The 20,462-nt window shown below is 55.0% G+C and overlaps 4 non-coding genes and 4 pseudogenes across 4 annotated transcripts; all 8 read right to left on the bottom strand.

Moving 5' to 3' along the window:
- Positions 1-1,119: 1,119 nt before the first annotated feature.
- LOC123627825 lies at positions 1,120-1,238 on the bottom strand (annotated as a pseudogene).
- A 3,459-nt stretch (positions 1,239-4,697) lies between these two features.
- On the bottom strand, positions 4,698-4,816 carry LOC123627928. The gene has a single exon (XR_006731537.1). It is a non-coding gene; the product is annotated as a 5S ribosomal RNA (ribosomal RNA).
- A 1,191-nt stretch (positions 4,817-6,007) lies between these two features.
- LOC123627802 lies at positions 6,008-6,126 on the bottom strand (annotated as a pseudogene).
- A 3,460-nt stretch (positions 6,127-9,586) lies between these two features.
- Positions 9,587-9,705, bottom strand: LOC123627927. Its single transcript, XR_006731536.1, has one exon. It is a non-coding gene; the product is annotated as a 5S ribosomal RNA (ribosomal RNA).
- Positions 9,706-10,896: 1,191 nt separating this feature from the next.
- Positions 10,897-11,015, bottom strand: LOC123627823 (annotated as a pseudogene).
- A 3,458-nt stretch (positions 11,016-14,473) lies between these two features.
- On the bottom strand, positions 14,474-14,592 carry LOC123627925. The gene has a single exon (XR_006731535.1). It is a non-coding gene; the product is annotated as a 5S ribosomal RNA (ribosomal RNA).
- A 1,192-nt stretch (positions 14,593-15,784) lies between these two features.
- On the bottom strand, positions 15,785-15,903 carry LOC123627822 (annotated as a pseudogene).
- Positions 15,904-19,360: 3,457 nt separating this feature from the next.
- Positions 19,361-19,479, bottom strand: LOC123627924. The gene has a single exon (XR_006731534.1). It is a non-coding gene; the product is annotated as a 5S ribosomal RNA (ribosomal RNA).
- Between the last annotated feature and the right edge of the window lie 983 nt (positions 19,480-20,462).

The raw sequence follows: 20,462 nt of genomic DNA, 5'->3' as shown, positions 1-20,462 counted from the left end.
CTCCCGCCGCCCTGGCCCTTCGCTAGCCCACCTGCCCGGATCGGGGTGGGGGTGGGGGGCCAGGCGGAGCCTCACGGGTCTCGCGCGCGCACCCTCCCACCCCCACCCAAACCACGGACGCACCGCCGTCCCACAGCCCGAGGAGCAGACCCACGGGCACGCGCGCAGGGACAGGCTTCCACGCGTGGGAGCGGAGGGCCGGAGCCGGAGAGTGCGCGAGAGAGGGCCCTCCGCCGGCCCACGCGAGGGCACGGTGGGGAGGGGCTTTGGGGCGGGGCCGGGAGGAGGAGGCAGGGCCGTGCCTGCCGCTGGTCCGTCACCCGGAGGTCCTGAAGATCTGCAGTGTCCCCCCCCACCCCGCCACCCCACCCCCGTCCGGGGAGGACCGTTCTGCCCCGATTCCCCTCAGGGCCTGCGTGTGGCAGCAGCCCCCGCGCGGGGGCGGGGGGCGGCGCGGGGGGCCAGAGCCGGCTATCCTGTGGCCCGCTGGGGTGGGGTTTGGGGTGTGTAGCCAGGGGTCAAGGGGCCGGTGGGTGGTTTGGGTTTGGGTGCGTGCGCTCCGTGTGCTGTTGTGTGTCCTCTCTGCCCAGGTGGCCAGCGACTCGCCCTGTGCGGCGCGCCGGTGTGTCTCTCGGGAGCCCCGGCGGCGGCGAGGAGCCCGCCCGGCGTGAGGCCCGGGCCCGAGGCCCGGGTGTGCGGCGGAGAGAAAGTGCACGGTGGGCCGGGTGTCCGGGGGCCCAGGACACGGTTTGCCGCCGTGGGCTGTCCCGCGCCGGGTGTACGCGATGTCCCGGAGTGCGGGGCGGCGGGTGCGGGGTCGGGGGGAGAGGAGACCCAGCGGCACTTAGGGATCCCGCCGCCCGGCCCCGGCCCGGTGTGGGGCCCAGGGTTGGGGCTCCGCTGCCGGCCCAACGGAACGCCTGGGACGCTCTGCCGCTGCCGCCACCTGGCGGTGGTGCTGCAGCGGGGGAGAGGGGAGGAAGCCCCGGGCGGGGGCAGCGGGTCGCGCCGAGGGGGGGGAGGGGCCGGGGCCCGAGGGCGAAAGTGGGGGCGGGCGCAGAAGGCGGGGGCCCCCCCCACCCCCGACCCCCCAGCGGGCGGGACAAAAGAAGAAGCAAAAGCCTACAGCACCCGGTATTCCCAGGCGGTCTCCCATCCAAGTACTAACCTGGCCCGACCCTGCTTAGCTTCCCAGACCAGAGGAGATCGGGCACGTTCAGGGTGCTATGGCCCTAGACGGCAGCGGCCGTCCCCGGACGCCTCGAGAGGCCCAGCTGCTACGCGGCCCTCCCGGCCCAGCGCCCCCCACCCGACCCCGCGCCCTCCTGCTGCCCAGTAGCCTTCAGAGCCTCGCTCTCTAGCTGCTACATACACACCAAACACTCAACACTTTGCCACAAACACATACACCAATGACAACAAAATTCAAACACTCAATAGCACATCTATTCAAAGCACGGAGGACACAAACGGGAGGACAATGTGTGACTTGTCAGATTCTACAGACGTCAGGAGCCCACATGAAGGCTCAGGGAAATATTCCAAAGGAGTGTGACGTGGCTCAGAGCTCCTTGGACATGAGCAGACTGGCTTCGGCGGACGGCAGCTCTTACATTTTCACAGTGCAGCCGGAACAATAGAAGGTTCCTTCCTCGCCTTTCCTAGTTCATGCAGTAGGAACCAGTCCACGGTTCTATGGTGCATGGCTACGATTATTCTGTGGGATCCTGCAAAGAAGAAATGCTGTTGGTGTCTTTGGGTACTGGGAATCTGGGTGTGAGAGGAAGAGGTGAAATCGGTAAAGTAATGTAAAAAAACTCTCAGTTCTCAGTTTGAACTTGGATTATCAGTGTAAACTCAATGTGTTTTCCTGTAATTTTTTTTTTCTTTTCTTTCTCTCTTTCTTTCTTTTCTTTTCTTTTTTTTTTTTTTTTTTTTTTTAAGTTTTTCCACGGTAAGTGCTGAGACATAGGTGCGAACTCGACACTAGTGCATTTCACCAGCCTCTAGATCGTGGTCTCCACCAACCATCGTTATTAAACGGTCCTAAGACTTACTGGAGACATACGCTGACTTGAAGTCTGGGGCGGGAAACGCACGCTTCTCATACTGGGAAGCGCGGATGCTACCATATCCAACAGGACGAGGGTCACGTCAAAAGACACAGGAACCAGAATGAGTAGACTCCCGTTTGCCAAACACAGGACGGTTTGATCGCCAGCAAGTCTAATGATTGCAAGATATTGAAACACGTTAAATACGTTTAAATCCACGATGAAACCCCTCACAATGCAAAAATAGCTCGGGTCACTGCGGACAGCGGTAGGAAACAAAGGGAAATGGTGACAACCGGGGCTGCCCCCGACTAGTCGCGATGTATGGACACTCTTTCAAAAGACATCTCAACCCCTCACAAGGTATGGACTGTATTTGGACTGGATTCAAAGAAACTGAAATGAGCGTGTGTGTCTCAGGGAAACGCAAACATTGAGTACTTGCTGTTATCTCTAACACGGTGAAATTTTTACATGGAATAAGGTGGCTGTGAGTACCCTGAAAAAGGGAAGAAAGCCTCTACCTTTGATAGAAACATATTGACTTTTTATCGTTGGAGGGATATTATTAAGGGGATCATGAACTTAAGGTAGGAGGGGTATAAAAGAAACAAGATCTGGCCAGGGGTTGGTGATTTCTTGAGTCAGGGGAGTGAGAAAATACTCTACTATTCTTTCCGATTTTGTTTCTATTCCAAATTTCCCATCATGAAAAGTTTCCAAAGATACCATGAAGAGGGTCAAAAACAAGCTGCAAACAGGACAAGGTATCTGTAGCCCATATAATTGGCAAAATATTACTGTTACAGAATATCTACGTTTAATACGCTTAATACGCCTTTGGCCCCGTGTCCTCATTATTGGTCAAGGAAATGCAGAATAAAAAATGAAGCCAGATATAGTTTCCAACTCACCAGATTGAGGAAACTTAAGAAACTGATCACTGTGTTGGCTTTGAGGAAAACTCTTGCACACACCCTGCTGATATGGGAGGCGAAATTATAGGACCATTTGGAAAACACTGTAGCCTAAATGGAAATGAATAAACACTGGCATAATTCAGGAGCAAGCATATTCTCTGAGTAGCACGTACCAGAGAGAAGATAGGGCACATGTGACCAGGAAGCATCTAGGGTAATCCTCACGGGAGCCCCTTGTACACGGACCTACTCAAAGATCGGATAAAGATACTTCCGACTGATTCGTGCAGTGCCATTCTCTAGCAGCGCTGATGAACTGCAGCTTCCTGTGTAAGCGAGGAGTATTCTCCAAACAGAAGGTTTCCCCTGGCACACAAGTTACCCAGAAGGAATCCAGAATGGTTCCACATCTATTCTATAAACTGTGAAATTAACAAACTACCTCAATGAGATAGTCCTATAACAGAGAGCAAAAACTTTCAAAGGAAAAGCAAGGAAAAGGATGACAGTCGAGATGGGATTTGTTTGGGAGAAGCGTTTTTGTGGTTCCACGCCTTGAGAAAAAGATACACAGCGGCTTCCGACATATGCATCAACTCCCATTTTTATAAGGTGAGTGGTGGGGTTTTGGTACGGTTAATTCGATTTAATATAATAATCATAATGATAATCATGATCATTATCATCATTCTTTAACATATCCCTTTCCCAAATTAAAAGAAAAAGAGAAAGAAGCAGACTGTAAGTTTCTAGATATAAACCCTGTTTAAATGGGATTATTTATTAATGTGGGGGAAATGATTAGTTTGGGGACTCTGTGTCCGTCTATGGAGGACTACGGGATAGCCTCTCCATCGATGGGAGCCATCATGTACGTTTTTGCTAAGTTTTCCATCGAAGTTGGCACCTTTGCCCCGTAGGTGCTGTGTGGATTTTCTGTGACTTTGAATGTTATCCTTTTCAAGAATTGCATTCATTAGTGTGTATTTGCGAGGAAACAAGAAATATCGAAACTATCGATCGAATGTTGATTTCATCTAGAGCTATCTTGCTGGACTCACCTAGGATTTCTACAGGTCTCCCGCGCATAGGGGCAAACATTCTATTTTGAGAACCGTAGGAGGTGAGGAAAATGAAGAAAGGTGATTTTCCTTTCCCATATATTGTTAGTGTTTTCCCTTGTTGTAGTATGTTTTTGGAGCGTCTCTTGCAGTATCGAACAGAAGGATTTCCTATCGACACCCTGGTCTTGCTCGTGACTGTCCAAAGAATGCTTCTACCTCTTAATCCTTCAGAATATTTTCTAAAGATTTAGACGTTTGAAAAGTGTTTCTAGATGTCTTCGCATCTGGATTCTTAAGTTATGTTCCCGTGAACGGATAGCCAACTGTTTAGATTCTCTTCTTCTGCATATATGGATAGGATCCAATTTTTCCTTTCCCAGGGTGGTAACGTGGTCATCTCCTTGGACAACTTTAGACTGTGTCCTGAATTCAGAGCCGGTCGGTCCGAAGTTCCGGAGGCCCGGGCCTGCGGCAGGTGTGTGAGGGGCGGCAGCCTCGGGGACTGAGCCTCCACATCTCCAATCTGACCCTCTCTCCAGGGGCCACGGGGCGGGGTCCGGGCCGGCCGGGGGCGGGAGCCGGGGCGGGCGCGGAGGGCGAAGGCCCCCCCTCCCCTTCCCAGCCCAGGGGGGCGGGGCAGAAAGAGAGGCAGAGCAAAAAGCCTACGGCACCCGGGATTCCCAGGCGGTCTCCCATCCAAGTACTAACCGGGCCCGACCCTGCTTAGCTTCCGAGGTGAGACGAGATCGGGTGCGTTCAGGGTGGTCTGGCCGTAGACGAGGGCGGCCGCCCCCGGACGCCTCAAGAGGCCGAGCTGCTGCGACGCGTCCCTCCCTGCGCAGTCGGGTCCCTCCCGCCGCCCTGGCCCTTCGCTAGCCCACCTGCCCGGATCGGGGTGGGGGTGGGGGGCCAGGCGGAGCCTCACGGGTCTCGCGCGCGCACCCTCCCACCCCCACCCAAACCACGGACGCACCGCCGTCCCACAGCCCGAGGAGCAGACCCACGGGCACGCGCGCAGGGACAGGCTTCCACGCGTGGGAGCGGAGGGCCGGAGCCGGAGAGTGCGCGAGAGAGGGCCCTCCGCCGGCCCACGCGAGGGCACGGTGGGGAGGGGCTTTGGGGCGGGGCCGGGAGGAGGAGGCAGGGCCGTGCCTGCCGCTGGTCCGTCACCCGGAGGTCCTGAAGATCTGCAGTGTCCCCCCCCACCCCGCCACCCCACCCCCGTCCGGGGAGGACCGTTCTGCCCCGATTCCCCTCAGGGCCTGCGTGTGGCAGCAGCCCCCGCGCGGGGGCGGGGGGCGGCGCGGGGGGCCAGAGCCGGCTATCCTGTGGCCCGCTGGGGTGGGGTTTGGGGTGTGTAGCCAGGGGTCAAGGGGCCGGTGGGTGGTTTGGGTTTGGGTGCGTGCGCTCCGTGTGCTGTTGTGTGTCCTCTCTGCCCAGGTGGCCAGCGACTCGCCCTGTGCGGCGCGCCGGTGTGTCTCTCGGGAGCCCCGGCGGCGGCGAGGAGCCCGCCCGGCGTGAGGCCCGGGCCCGAGGCCCGGGTGTGCGGCGGAGAGAAAGTGCACGGTGGGCCGGGTGTCCGGGGGCCCAGGACACGGTTTGCCGCCGTGGGCTGTCCCGCGCCGGGTGTACGCGATGTCCCGGAGTGCGGGGCGGCGGGTGCGGGGTCGGGGGGAGAGGAGACCCAGCGGCACTTAGGGATCCCGCCGCCCGGCCCCGGCCCGGTGTGGGGCCCAGGGTTGGGGCTCCGCTGCCGGCCCAACGGAACGCCTGGGACGCTCTGCCGCTGCCGCCACCTGGCGGTGGTGCTGCAGCGGGGGAGAGGGGAGGAAGCCCCGGGCGGGGGCAGCGGGTCGCGCCGAGGGGGGGGAGGGGCCGGGGCCCGAGGGCGAAAGTGGGGGCGGGCGCAGAAGGCGGGGGGCCCCCCCACCCCCGACCCCCCAGCGGGCGGGACAAAAGAAGAAGCAAAAGCCTACAGCACCCGGTATTCCCAGGCGGTCTCCCATCCAAGTACTAACCTGGCCCGACCCTGCTTAGCTTCCCAGACCAGACGAGATCGGGCACGTTCAGGGTGCTATGGCCCTAGACGGCAGCGGCCGTCCCCGGACGCCTCGAGAGGCCCAGCTGCTACGCGGCCCTCCCGGCCCAGCGCCCCCCACCCGACCCCGCGCCCTCCTGCTGCCCAGTAGCCTTCAGAGCCTCGCTCTCTAGCTGCTACATACACACCAAACACTCAACACTTTGCCACAAACACATACACCAATGACAACAAAATTCAAACACTCAATAGCACATCTATTCAAAGCACGGAGGACACAAACGGGAGGACAATGTGTGACTTGTCAGATTCTACAGACGTCAGGAGCCCACATGAAGGCTCAGGGAAATATTCCAAAGGAGTGTGACGTGGCTCAGAGCTCCTTGGACATGAGCAGACTGGCTTCGGCGGACGGCAGCTCTTACATTTTCACAGTGCAGCCGGAACAATAGAAGGTTCCTTCCTCGCCTTTCCTAGTTCATGCAGTAGGAACCAGTCCACGGTTCTATGGTGCATGGCTACGATTATTCTGTGGGATCCTGCAAAGAAGAAATGCTGTTGGTGTCTTTGGGTACTGGGAATCTGGGTGTGAGAGGAAGAGGTGAAATCGGTAAAGTAATGTAAAAAAACTCTCAGTTCTCAGTTTGAACTTGGATTATCAGTGTAAACTCAATGTGTTTTCCTGTAATTTTTTTTTTCTTTTCTTTCTCTCTTTCTTTCTTTTCTTTTCTTTTTTTTTTTTTTTTTTTTTTTTAAGTTTTTCCACGGTAAGTGCTGAGACATAGGTGCGAACTCGACACTAGTGCATTTCACCAGCCTCTAGATCGTGGTCTCCGCCAACCATCGTTATTAAACGGTCCTAAGACTTACTGGAGACATACGCTGACTTGAAGTCTGGGGCGGGAAACGCACGCTTCTCATACTGGGAAGCGCGGATGCTACCATATCCAACAGGACGAGGGTCACGTCAAAAGACACAGGAACCAGAATGAGTAGACTCCCGTTTGCCAAACACAGGACGGTTTGATCGCCAGCAAGTCTAATGATTGCAAGATATTGAAACACGTTAAATACGTTTAAATCCACGATGAAACCCCTCACAATGCAAAAATAGCTCGGGTCACTGCGGACAGCGGTAGGAAACAAAGGGAAATGGTGACAACCGGGGCTGCCCCCGACTAGTCGCGATGTATGGACACTCTTTCAAAAGACATCTCAACCCCTCACAAGGTATGGACTGTATTTGGACTGGATTCAAAGAAACTGAAATGAGCGTGTGTGTCTCAGGGAAACGCAAACATTGAGTACTTGCTGTTATCTCTAACACGGTGAAATTTTTACATGGAATAAGGTGGCTGTGAGTACCCTGAAAAAGGGAAGAAAGCCTCTACCTTTGATAGAAACATATTGACTTTTTATCGTTGGAGGGATATTATTAAGGGGATCATGAACTTAAGGTAGGAGGGGTATAAAAGAAACAAGATCTGGCCAGGGGTTGGTGATTTCTTGAGTCAGGGGAGTGAGAAAATACTCTACTATTCTTTCCGATTTTGTTTCTATTCCAAATTTCCCATCATGAAAAGTTTCCAAAGATACCATGAAGAGGGTCAAAAACAAGCTGCAAACAGGACAAGGTATCTGTAGCCCATATAATTGGCAAAATATTACTGTTACAGAATATCTACGTTTAATACGCTTAATACGCCTTTGGCCCCGTGTCCTCATTATTGGTCAAGGAAATGCAGAATAAAAAATGAAGCCAGATATAGTTTCCAACTCACCAGATTGAGGAAACTTAAGAAACTGATCACTGTGTTGGCTTTGAGGAAAACTCTTGCACACACCCTGCTGATATGGGAGGCGAAATTATAGGACCATTTGGAAAACACTGTAGCCTAAATGGAAATGAATAAACACTGGCATAATTCAGGAGCAAGCATATTCTCTGAGTAGCACGTACCAGAGAGAAGATAGGGCACATGTGACCAGGAAGCATCTAGGGTAATCCTCACGGGAGCCCCTTGTACACGGACCTACTCAAAGATCGGATAAAGATACTTCCGACTGATTCGTGCAGTGCCATTCTCTAGCAGCGCTGATGAACTGCAGCTTCCTGTGTAAGCGAGGAGTATTCTCCAAACAGAAGGTTTCCCCTGGCACACAAGTTACCCAGAAGGAATCCAGAATGGTTCCACATCTATTCTATAAACTGTGAAATTAACAAACTACCTCAATGAGATAGTCCTATAACAGAGAGCAAAAACTTTCAAAGGAAAAGCAAGGAAAAGGATGACAGTCGAGATGGGATTTGTTTGGGAGAAGCGTTTTTGTGGTTCCACGCCTTGAGAAAAAGATACACAGCGGCTTCCGACATATGCATCAACTCCCATTTTTATAAGGTGAGTGGTGGGGTTTTGGTACGGTTAATTCGATTTAATATAATAATCATAATGATAATCATGATCATTATCATCATTCTTTAACATATCCCTTTCCCAAATTAAAAGAAAAAGAGAAAGAAGCAGACTGTAAGTTTCTAGATATAAACCCTGTTTAAATGGGATTATTTATTAATGTGGGGGAAATGATTAGTTTGGGGACTCTGTGTCCGTCTATGGAGGACTACGGGATAGCCTCTCCATCGATGGGAGCCATCATGTACGTTTTTGCTAAGTTTTCCATCGAAGTTGGCACCTTTGCCCCGTAGGTGCTGTGTGGATTTTCTGTGACTTTGAATGTTATCCTTTTCAAGAATTGCATTCATTATTGTGTATTTGCGAGGAAACAAGAAATATCGAAACTATCGATCGAATGTTGATTTCATCTAGAGCTATCTTGCTGGACTCACCTAGGATTTCTACAGGTCTCCCGCGCATAGGGGCAAACATTCTATTTTGAGAACCGTAGGAGGTGAGGAAAATGAAGAAAGGTGATTTTCCTTTCCCATATATTGTTAGTGTTTTCCCTTGTTGTAGTATGTTTTTGGAGCGTCTCTTGCAGTATCGAACAGAAGGATTTCCTATCGACACCCTGGTCTTGCTCGTGACTGTCCAAAGAATGCTTCTACCTCTTAATCCTTCAGAATATTTTCTAAAGATTTAGACGTTTGAAAAGTGTTTCTAGATGTCTTCGCATCTGGATTCTTAAGTTATGTTCCCGTGAACGGATAGCCAACTGTTTAGATTCTCTTCTTCTGCATATATGGATAGGATCCAATTTTTCCTTTCCCAGGGTGGTAACGTGGTCATCTCCTTGGACAACTTTAGACTGTGTCCTGAATTCAGAGCCGGTCGGTCCGAAGTTCCGGAGGCCCGGGCCTGCGGCAGGTGTGTGAGGGGCGGCAGCCTCGGGGACTGAGCCTCCACATCTCCAATCTGACCCTCTCTCCAGGGGCCACGGGGCGGGGTCCGGGCCGGCCGGGGGCGGGAGCCGGGGCGGGCGCGGAGGGCGAAGGCCCCCCCTCCCCTTCCCAGCCCAGGGGGGCGGGGCAGAAAGAGAGGCAGAGCAAAAAGCCTACGGCACCCGGGATTCCCAGGCGGTCTCCCATCCAAGTACTAACCGGGCCCGACCCTGCTTAGCTTCCGAGGTGAGACGAGATCGGGTGCGTTCAGGGTGGTCTGGCCGTAGACGAGGGCGGCCGCCCCCGGACGCCTCAAGAGGCCGAGCTGCTGCGACGCGTCCCTCCCTGCGCAGTCGGGTCCCTCCCGCCGCCCTGGCCCTTCGCTAGCCCACCTGCCCGGATCGGGGTGGGGGTGGGGGGCCAGGCGGAGCCTCACGGGTCTCGCGCGCGCACCCTCCCACCCCCACCCAAACCACGGACGCACCGCCGTCCCACAGCCCGAGGAGCAGACCCACGGGCACGCGCGCAGGGACAGGCTTCCACGCGTGGGAGCGGAGGGCCGGAGCCGGAGAGTGCGCGAGAGAGGGCCCTCCGCCGGCCCACGCGAGGGCACGGTGGGGAGGGGCTTTGGGGCGGGGCCGGGAGGAGGAGGCAGGGCCGTGCCTGCCGCTGGTCCGTCACCCGGAGGTCCTGAAGATCTGCAGTGTCCCCCCCCACCCCGCCACCCCACCCCCGTCTGGGGAGGACCGTTCTGCCCCGATTCCCCTCAGGGCCTGCGTGTGGCAGCAGCCCCCGCGCGGGGGCGGGGGGCGGCGCGGGGGGCCAGAGCCGGCTATCCTGTGGCCCGCTGGGGTGGGGTTTGGGGTGTGTAGCCAGGGGTCAAGGGGCCGGTGGGTGGTTTGGGTTTGGGTGCGTGCGCTCCGTGTGCTGTTGTGTGTCCTCTCTGCCCAGGTGGCCAGCGACTCGCCCTGTGCGGCGCGCCGGTGTGTCTCTCGGGAGCCCCGGCGGCGGCGAGGAGCCCGCCCGGCGTGAGGCCCGGGCCCGAGGCCCGGGTGTGCGGCGGAGAGAAAGTGCACGGTGGGCCGGGTGTCCGGGGGCCCAGGACACGGTTTGCCGCCGTGGGCTGTCCCGCGCCGGGTGTACGCGATGTCCCGGAGTGCGGGGCGGCGGGTGCGGGGTCGGGGGGAGAGGAGACCCAGCGGCACTTAGGGATCCCGCCGCCCGGCCCCGGCCCGGTGTGCGGCCCAGGGTTGGGGCTCCGCTGCCGGCCCAACGGAACGCCTGGGACGCTCTGCCGCTGCCGCCACCTGGCGGTGGTGCTGCAGCGGGGGAGAGGGGAGGAAGCCCCGGGCGGGGGCAGCGGGTCGCGCCGAGGGGGGGGAGGGGCCGGGGCCCGAGGGCGAAAGTGGGGGCGGGCGCAGAAGGCGGGGGGCCCCCCCACCCCCGACCCCCCAGCGGGCGGGACAAAAGAAGAAGCAAAAGCCTACAGCACCCGGTATTCCCAGGCGGTCTCCCATCCAAGTACTAACCTGGCCCGACCCTGCTTAGCTTCCCAGACCAGAGGAGATCGGGCACGTTCAGGGTGCTATGGCCCTAGACGGCAGCGGCCGTCCCCGGACGCCTCGAGAGGCCCAGCTGCTACGCGGCCCTCCCGGCCCAGCGCCCCCCACCCGACCCCGCGCCCTCCTGCTGCCCAGTAGCCTTCAGAGCCTCGCTCTCTAGCTGCTACATACACACCAAACACTCAACACTTTGCCACAAACACATACACCAATGACAACAAAATTCAAACACTCAATAGCACATCTATTCAAAGCACGGAGGACACAAACGGGAGGACAATGTGTGACTTGTCAGATTCTACAGACGTCAGGAGCCCACATGAAGGCTCAGGGAAATATTCCAAAGGAGTGTGACGTGGCTCAGAGCTCCTTGGACATGAGCAGACTGGCTTCGGCGGACGGCAGCTCTTACATTTTCACAGTGCAGCCGGAACAATAGAAGGTTCCTTCCTCGCCTTTCCTAGTTCATGCAGTAGGAACCAGTCCACGGTTCTATGGTGCATGGCTACGATTATTCTGTGGGATCCTGCAAAGAAGAAATGCTGTTGGTGTCTTTGGGTACTGGGAATCTGGGTGTGAGAGGAAGAGGTGAAATCGGTAAAGTAATGTAAAAAAACTCTCAGTTCTCAGTTTGAACTTGGATTATCAGTGTAAACCCAATGTGTTTTCCTGTAATTTTTTTTTCTTTTCTTTCTCTCTTTCTTTCTTTTCTTTTCTTTTTTTTTTTTTTTTTTTTTTTAAGTTTTTCCACGGAAAGTGCTGAGACATAGGTGCGAACTCGACACTAGTGCATTTCACCAGCCTCTAGATCGTGGTCTCCGCCAACCATCGTTATTAAACGGTCCTAAGACTTACTGGAGACATACGCTGACTTGAAGTCTGGGGCGGGAAACGCACGCTTCTCATACTGGGAAGCGCGGATGCTACCATATCCAACAGGACGAGGGTCACGTCAAAAGACACAGGAACCAGAATGAGTAGACTCCCGTTTGCCAAACACAGGACGGTTTGATCGCCAGCAAGTCTAATGATTGCAAGATATTGAAACACGTTAAATACGTTTAAATCCACGATGAAACCCCTCACAATGCAAAAATAGCTCGGGTCACTGCGGACAGCGGTAGGAAACAAAGGGAAATGGTGACAACCGGGGCTGCCCCCGACTAGTCGCGATGTATGGACACTCTTTCAAAAGACATCTCAACCCCTCACAAGGTATGGACTGTATTTGGACTGGATTCAAAGAAACTGAAATGAGCGTGTGTGTCTCAGGGAAACGCAAACATTGAGTACTTGCTGTTATCTCTAACACGGTGAAATTTTTACATGGAATAAGGTGGCTGTGAGTACCCTGAAAAAGGGAAGAAAGCCTCTACCTTTGATAGAAACATATTGACTTTTTATCGTTGGAGGGATATTATTAAGGGGATCATGAACTTAAGGTAGGAGGGGTATAAAAGAAACAAGATCTGGCCAGGGGTTGGTGATTTCTTGAGTCAGGGGAGTGAGAAAATACTCTACTATTCTTTCCGATTTTGTTTCTATTCCAAATTTCCCATCATGAAAAGTTTCCAAAGATACCATGAAGAGGGTCAAAAACAAGCTGCAAACAGGACAAGGTATCTGTAGCCCATATAATTGGCAAAATATTACTGTTACAGAATATCTACGTTTAATACGCTTAATACGCCTTTGGCCCCGTGTCCTCATTATTGGTCAAGGAAATGCAGAATAAAAAATGAAGCCAGATATAGTTTCCAACTCACCAGATTGAGGAAACTTAAGAAACTGATCACTGTGTTGGCTTTGAGGAAAACTCTTGCACACACCCTGCTGATATGGGAGGCGAAATTATAGGACCATTTGGAAAACACTGTAGCCTAAATGGAAATGAATAAACACTGGCATAATTCAGGAGCAAGCATATTCTCTGAGTAGCACGTACCAGAGAGAAGATAGGGCACATGTGACCAGGAAGCATCTAGGGTAATCCTCACGGGAGCCCCTTGTACACGGACCTACTCAAAGATCGGATAAAGATACTTCCGACTGATTCGTGCAGTGCCATTCTCTAGCAGCGCTGATGAACTGCAGCTTCCTGTGTAAGCGAGGAGTATTCTCCAAACAGAAGGTTTCCCCTGGCACACAAGTTACCCAGAAGGAATCCAGAATGGTTCCACATCTATTCTATAAACTGTGAAATTAACAAACTACCTCAATGAGATAGTCCTATAACAGAGAGCAAAAACTTTCAAAGGAAAAGCAAGGAAAAGGATGACAGTCGAGATGGGATTTGTTTGGGAGAAGCGTTTTTGTGGTTCCACGCCTTGAGAAAAAGATACACAGCGGCTTCCGACATATGCATCAACTCCCATTTTTATAAGGTGAGTGGTGGGGTTTTGGTACGGTTAATTCGATTTAATATAATAATCATAATGATAATCATGATCATTATCATCATTCTTTAACATATCCCTTTCCCAAATTAAAAGAAAAAGAGAAAGAAGCAGACTGTAAGTTTCTAGATATAAACCCTGTTTAAATGGGATTATTTATTAATGTGGGGGAAATGATTAGTTTGGGGACTCTGTGTCCGTCTATGGAGGACTACGGGATAGCCTCTCCATCGATGGGAGCCATCATGTACGTTTTTGCTAAGTTTTCCATCGAAGTTGGCACCTTTGCCCCGTAGGTGCTGTGTGGATTTTCTGTGACTTTGAATGTTATCCTTTTCAAGAATTGCATTCATTATTGTGTATTTGCGAGGAAACAAGAAATATCGAAACTATCGATCGAATGTTGATTTCATCTAGAGCTATCTTGCTGGACTCACCTAGGATTTCTACAGGTCTCCCGCGCATAGGGGCAAACATTCTATTTTGAGAACCGTAGGAGGTGAGGAAAATGAAGAAAGGTGATTTTCCTTTCCCATATATTGTTAGTGTTTTCCCTTGTTGTAGTATGTTTTTGGAGCGTCTCTTGCAGTATCGAACAGAAGGATTTCCTATCGACACCCTGGTCTTGCTCGTGACTGTCCAAAGAATGCTTCTACCTCTTAATCCTTCAGAATATTTTCTAAAGATTTAGACGTTTGAAAAGTGTTTCTAGATGTCTTCGCATCTGGATTCTTAAGTTATGTTCCCGTGAACGGATAGCCAACTGTTTAGATTCTCTTCTTCTGCATATATGGATAGGATCCAATTTTTCCTTTCCCAGGGTGGTAACGTGGTCATCTCCTTGGACAACTTTAGACTGTGTCCTGAATTCAGAGCCGGTCGGTCCGAAGTTCCGGAGGCCCGGGCCTGCGGCAGGTGTGTGAGGGGCGGCAGCCTCGGGGACTGAGCCTCCACATCTCCAATCTGACCCTCTCTCCAGGGGCCACGGGGCGGGGTCCGGGCCGGCCGGGGGCGGGAGCCGGGGCGGGCGCGGAGGGCGAAGGCCCCCCCTCCCCTTCCCAGCCCAGGGGGGCGGGGCAGAAAGAGAGGCAGAGCAAAAAGCCTACGGCACCCGGGATTCCCAGGCGGTCTCCCATCCAAGTACTAACCGGGCCCGACCCTGCTTAGCTTCCGAGGTGAGACGAGATCGGGTGCGTTCAGGGTGGTCTGGCCGTAGACGAGGGCGGCCGCCCCCGGACGCCTCAAGAGGCCGAGCTGCTGCGACGCGTCCCTCCCTGCGCAGTCGGGTCCCTCCCGCCGCCCTGGCCCTTCGCTAGCCCACCTGCCCGGATCGGGGTGGGGGTGGGGGGCCAGGCGGAGCCTCACGGGTCTCGCGCGCGCACCCTCCCACCCCCACCCAAACCACGGACGCACCGCCGTCCCACAGCCCGAGGAGCAGACCCACGGGCACGCGCGCAGGGACAGGCTTCCACGCGTGGGAGCGGAGGGCCGGAGCCGGAGAGTGCGCGAGAGAGGGCCCTCCGCCGGCCCACGCGAGGGCACGGTGGGGAGGGGCTTTGGGGCGGGGCCGGGAGGAGGAGGCAGGGCCGTGCCTGCCGCTGGTCCGTCACCCGGAGGTCCTGAAGATCTGCAGTGTCCCCCCCCACCCCGCCACCCCACCCCCGTCTGGGGAGGACCGTTCTGCCCCGATTCCCCTCAGGGCCTGCGTGTGGCAGCAGCCCCCGCGCGGGGGCGGGGGGCGGCGCGGGGGGCCAGAGCCGGCTATCCTGTGGCCCGCTGGGGTGGGGTTTGGGGTGTGTAGCCAGGGGTCAAGGGGCCGGTGGGTGGTTTGGGTTTGGGTGCGTGCGCTCCGTGTGCTGTTGTGTGTCCTCTCTGCCCAGGTGGCCAGCGACTCGCCCTGTGCGGCGCGCCGGTGTGTCTCTCGGGAGCCCCGGCGGCGGCGAGGAGCCCGCCCGGCGTGAGGCCCGGGCCCGAGGCCCGGGTGTGCGGCGGAGAGAAAGTGCACGGTGGGCCGGGTGTCCGGGGGCCCAGGACACGGTTTGCCGCCGTGGGCTGTCCCGCGCCGGGTGTACGCGATGTCCCGGAGTGCGGGGCGGCGGGTGCGGGGTCGGGGGGAGAGGAGACCCAGCGGCACTTAGGGATCCCGCCGCCCGGCCCCGGCCCGGTGTGGGGCCCAGGGTTGGGGCTCCGCTGCCGGCCCAACGGAACGCCTGGGACGCTCTGCCGCTGCCGCCACCTGGCGGTGGTGCTGCAGCGGGGGAGAGGGGAGGAAGCCCCGGGCGGGGGGCAGCGGGTCGCGCCGAGGGGGGGGAGGGGCCGGGGCCCGAGGGCGAAAGTGGGGGCGGGCGCAGAAGGCGGGGGGCCCCCCCACCCCCGACCCCCCAGCGGGCGGGACAAAAGAAGAAGCAAAAGCCTACAGCACCCGGTATTCCCAGGCGGTCTCCCATCCAAGTACTAACCTGGCCCGACCCTGCTTAGCTTCCCAGACCAGAGGAGATCGGGCACGTTCAGGGTGCTATGGCCCTAGACGGCAGCGGCCGTCCCCGGACGCCTCGAGAGGCCCAGCTGCTACGCGGCCCTCCCGGCCCAGCGCCCCCCACCCGACCCCGCGCCCTCCTGCTGCCCAGTAGCCTTCAGAGCCTCGCTCTCTAGCTGCTACATACACACCAAACACTCAACACTTTGCCACAAACACATACACCAATGACAACAAAATTCAAACACTCAATAGCACATCTATTCAAAGCACGGAGGACACAAACGGGAGGACAATGTGTGACTTGTCAGATTCTACAGACGTCAGGAGCCCACATGAAGGCTCAGGGAAATATTCCAAAGGAGTGTGACGTGGCTCAGAGCTCCTTGGACATGAGCAGACTGGCTTCGGCGGACGGCAGCTCTTACATTTTCACAGTGCAGCCGGAACAATAGAAGGTTCCTTCCTCGCCTTTCCTAGTTCATGCAGTAGGAACCAGTCCACGGTTCTATGGTGCATGGCTACGATTATTCTGTGGGATCCTGCAAAGAAGAAATGCTGTTGGTGTCTTTGGGTACTGGGAATCTGGGTGTGAGAGGAAGAGGTGAAATCGGTAAAGTAATGTAAAAAAACTCTCAGTTCTCAGTTTGAACTTGGATTATCAGTGTAAACTCAATGTGTTTTCCTGTAATTTTTTTTTCTTTTCTTTCTCTCTTTCTTTCTTTTCTTTTCTTTTTTTTTTTTTTTTTTTTTTAAGTTTTTCCACGGAAAGTGCTGAGACATAGGTGCGAACTCGACACTAGTGCATTTCACCAGCCTCTAGATCGTGGTCTCCGCCAACCATCGTTATTAAACGGTCCTAAGACTTACTGGAGACATACGCTGACTTGAAGTCTGGGGCGGGAAACGCACGCTTCTCATACTGGGAAGCGCGGATGCTACCATATCCAACAGGACGAGGGTCACGTCAAAAGACACAGGAACCAGAATGAGTAGACTCCCGTTTGCCAAACACAGGACGGTTTGATCGCCAGCAAGTCTAATGATTGCAAGATATTGAAACACGTTAAATACGTTTAAATCCACGATGAAACCCCTCACAATGCAAAAATAGCTCGGGTCACTGCGGACAGCGGTAGGAAACAAAGGGAAATGGTGACAACCGGGGCTGCCCCCGACTAGTCGCGATGTATGGACACTCTTTCAAAAGACATCTCAACCCCTCACAAGGTATGGACTGTATTTGGACTGGATTCAAAGAAACTGAAATGAGCGTGTGTGTCTCAGGGAAACGCAAACATTGAGTACTTGCTGTTATCTCTAACACGGTGAAATTTTTACATGGAATAAGGTGGCTGTGAGTACCCTGAAAAAGGGAAGAAAGCCTCTACCTTTGATAGAAACATATTGACTTTTTATCGTTGGAGGGATATTATTAAGGGGATCATGAACTTAAGGTAGGAGGGGTATAAAAGAAACAAGATCTGGCCAGGGGTTGGTGATTTCTTGAGTCAGGGGAGTGAGAAAATACTCTACTATTCTTTCCGATTTTGTTTCTATTCCAAATTTCCCATCATGAAAAGTTTCCAAAGATACCATGAAGAGGGTCAAAAACAAGCTGCAAACAGGACAAGGTATCTGTAGCCCATATAATTGGCAAAATATTACTGTTACAGAATATCTACGTTTAATACGCTTAATACGCCTTTGGCCCCGTGTCCTCATTATTGGTCAAGGAAATGCAGAATAAAAAATGAAGCCAGATATAGTTTCCAACTCACCAGATTGAGGAAACTTAAGAAACTGATCACTGTGTTGGCTTTGAGGAAAACTCTTGCACACACCCTGCTGATATGGGAGGCGAAATTATAGGACCATTTGGAAAACACTGTAGCCTAAATGGAAATGAATAAACACTGGCATAATTCAGGAGCAAGCATATTCTCTGAGTAGCACGTACCAGAGAGAAGATAGGGCACATGTGACCAGGAAGCATCTAGGGTAATCCTCACGGGAGCCCCTTGTACACGGACCTACTCAAAGATCGGATAAAGATACTTCCGACTGATTCGTGCAGTGCCATTCTCTAGCAGCGCTGATGAACTGCAGCTTCCTGTGTAAGCGAGGAGTATTCTCCAAACAGAAGGTTTCCCCTGGCACACAAGTTACCCAGAAGGAATCCAGAATGGTTCCACATCTATTCTATAAACTGTGAAATTAACAAACTACCTCAATGAGATAGTCCTATAACAGAGAGCAAAAACTTTCAAAGGAAAAGCAAGGAAAAGGATGACAGTCGAGATGGGATTTGTTTGGGAGAAGCGTTTTTGTGGTTCCACGCCTTGAGAAAAAGATACACAGCGGCTTCCGACATATGCATCAACTCCCATTTTTATAAGGTGAGTGGTGGGGTTTTGGTACGGTTAATTCGATTTAATATAATAATCATAATGATAATCATGATCATTATCATCATTCTTTAACATATCCCTTTCCCAAATTAAAAGAAAAAGAGAAAGAAGCAGACTGTAAGTTTCTAGATATAAACCCTGTTTAAATGGGATTATTTATTAATGTGGGGGAAATGATTAGTTTGGGGACTCTGTGTCCGTCTATGGAGGACTACGGGATAGCCTCTCCATCGATGGGAGCCATCATGTACGTTTTTGCTAAGTTTTCCATCGAAGTTGGCACCTTTGCCCCGTAGGTGCTGTGTGGATTTTCTGTGACTTTGAATGTTATCCTTTTCAAGAATTGCATTCATTATTGTGTATTTGCGAGGAAACAAGAAATATCGAAACTATCGATCGAATGTTGATTTCATCTAGAGCTATCTTGCTGGACTCACCTAGGATTTCTACAGGTCTCCCGCGCATAGGGGCAAACATTCTATTTTGAGAACCGTAGGAGGTGAGGAAAATGAAGAAAGGTGATTTTCCTTTCCCATATATTGTTAGTGTTTTCCCTTGTTGTAGTATGTTTTTGGAGCGTCTCTTGCAGTATCGAACAGAAGGATTTCCTATCGACACCCTGGTCTTGCTCGTGACTGTCCAAAGAATGCTTCTACCTCTTAATCCTTCAGAATATTTTCTAAAGATTTAGACGTTTGAAAAGTGTTTCTAGATGTCTTCGCATCTGGATTCTTAAGTTATGTTCCCGTGAACGGATAGCCAACTGTTTAGATTCTCTTCTTCTGCATATATGGATAGGATCCAATTTTTCCTTTCCCAGGGTGGTAACGTGGTCATCTCCTTGGACAACTTTAGACTGTGTCCTGAATTCAGAGCCGGTCGGTCCGAAGTTCCGGAGGCCCGGGCCTGCGGCAGGTGTGTGAGGGGCGGCAGCCTCGGGGACTGAGCCTCCACATCTCCAATCTGACCCTCTCTCCAGGGGCCACGGGGCGGGGTCCGGGCCGGCCGGGGGCGGGAGCCGGGGCGGGCGCGGAGGGCGAAGGCCCCCCCTCCCCTTCCCAGCCCAGGGGGGCGGGGCAGAAAGAGAGGCAGAGCAAAAAGCCTACGGCACCCGGGATTCCCAGGCGGTCTCCCATCCAAGTACTAACCGGGCCCGACCCTGCTTAGCTTCCGAGGTGAGACGAGATCGGGTGCGTTCAGGGTGGTCTGGCCGTAGACGAGGGCGGCCGCCCCCGGACGCCTCAAGAGGCCGAGCTGCTGCGACGCGTCCCTCCCTGCGCAGTCGGGTCCCTCCCGCCGCCCTGGCCCTTCGCTAGCCCACCTGCCCGGATCGGGGTGGGGGTGGGGGGCCAGGCGGAGCCTCACGGGTCTCGCGCGCGCGCCCTCCCACCCCCACCCAAACCACGGACGCACCGCCGTCCCACACCCCGAGGAGCAGACCCACGGGCACGCGCGCAGGGACAGGCTTCCACGCGTGGGAGCGGAGGGCCGGAGCCGGAGAGTGCGCGAGAGAGGGCCCTCCGCCGGCCCACGCGAGGGCACGGTGGGGAGGGGCTTTGGGGCGGGGCCGGGAGGAGGAGGCAGGGCCGCGCCTGCCGCTGGTCCGTCACCCGGAGGTCCTGAAGATCTGCAGTGTCCCCCCCCACCCCGCCACCCCACCCCCGTCTGGGGAGGACCGTTCTGCCCCGATTCCCCTCAGGGCCTGCGTGTGGCAGCAGCCCCCGCGCGGGGGCGGGGGGCGGCGCCGGGGGCCGGAGCCGGCTATCCTGTGGCCCGCTGGGGTGGGGTTTGGGGTGTGTAGCCAGGGGTCCAGGGGCCGGTGGGTGGTTTGGGTTTGGGTGCGTGCGCTCCGTGTGCTGTTGTGTGTCCTCTCTGCCCAGGTGGCCAGCGACTCGCCCTGTGCGGCGCGCCGGTGTGTCTCTCGGGAGCCCCGTCGGCGGCGAGGAGCCCGCCCGGCGTGAGGCCCGGGCCCGAGGCCCGGGTGTGCGGCGGAGAGAAAGTGCACGGTGGGCCGGGTGTCCGGGGGCCCAGGACACGGTTTGCCGCCGTGGGCTGTCCCGCGCCGGGTGTACGCGATGTCCCGGAGTGCGGGGCGGCGGGTGCGGGGTCGGGGGGAGAGGAGACCCGGCGGCACTTAGGGATCCCGCCGCCCGGCCCCGGCCCGGTGTGGGGCCCAGGGTTGGGGCTCCGCTGCCGGCCCA

The sequence above is a fragment of the Lemur catta genome, chromosome 27 (genome assembly GCF_020740605.2).
Source record: "Lemur catta isolate mLemCat1 chromosome 27, mLemCat1.pri, whole genome shotgun sequence".
NCBI classification, from domain to species: Eukaryota; Metazoa; Chordata; class Mammalia; order Primates; family Lemuridae; genus Lemur; species Lemur catta.
The sequence above is the reverse complement of the archived record's forward strand: the minus strand, read 5'-3'. Positions and strand labels throughout refer to the sequence as shown.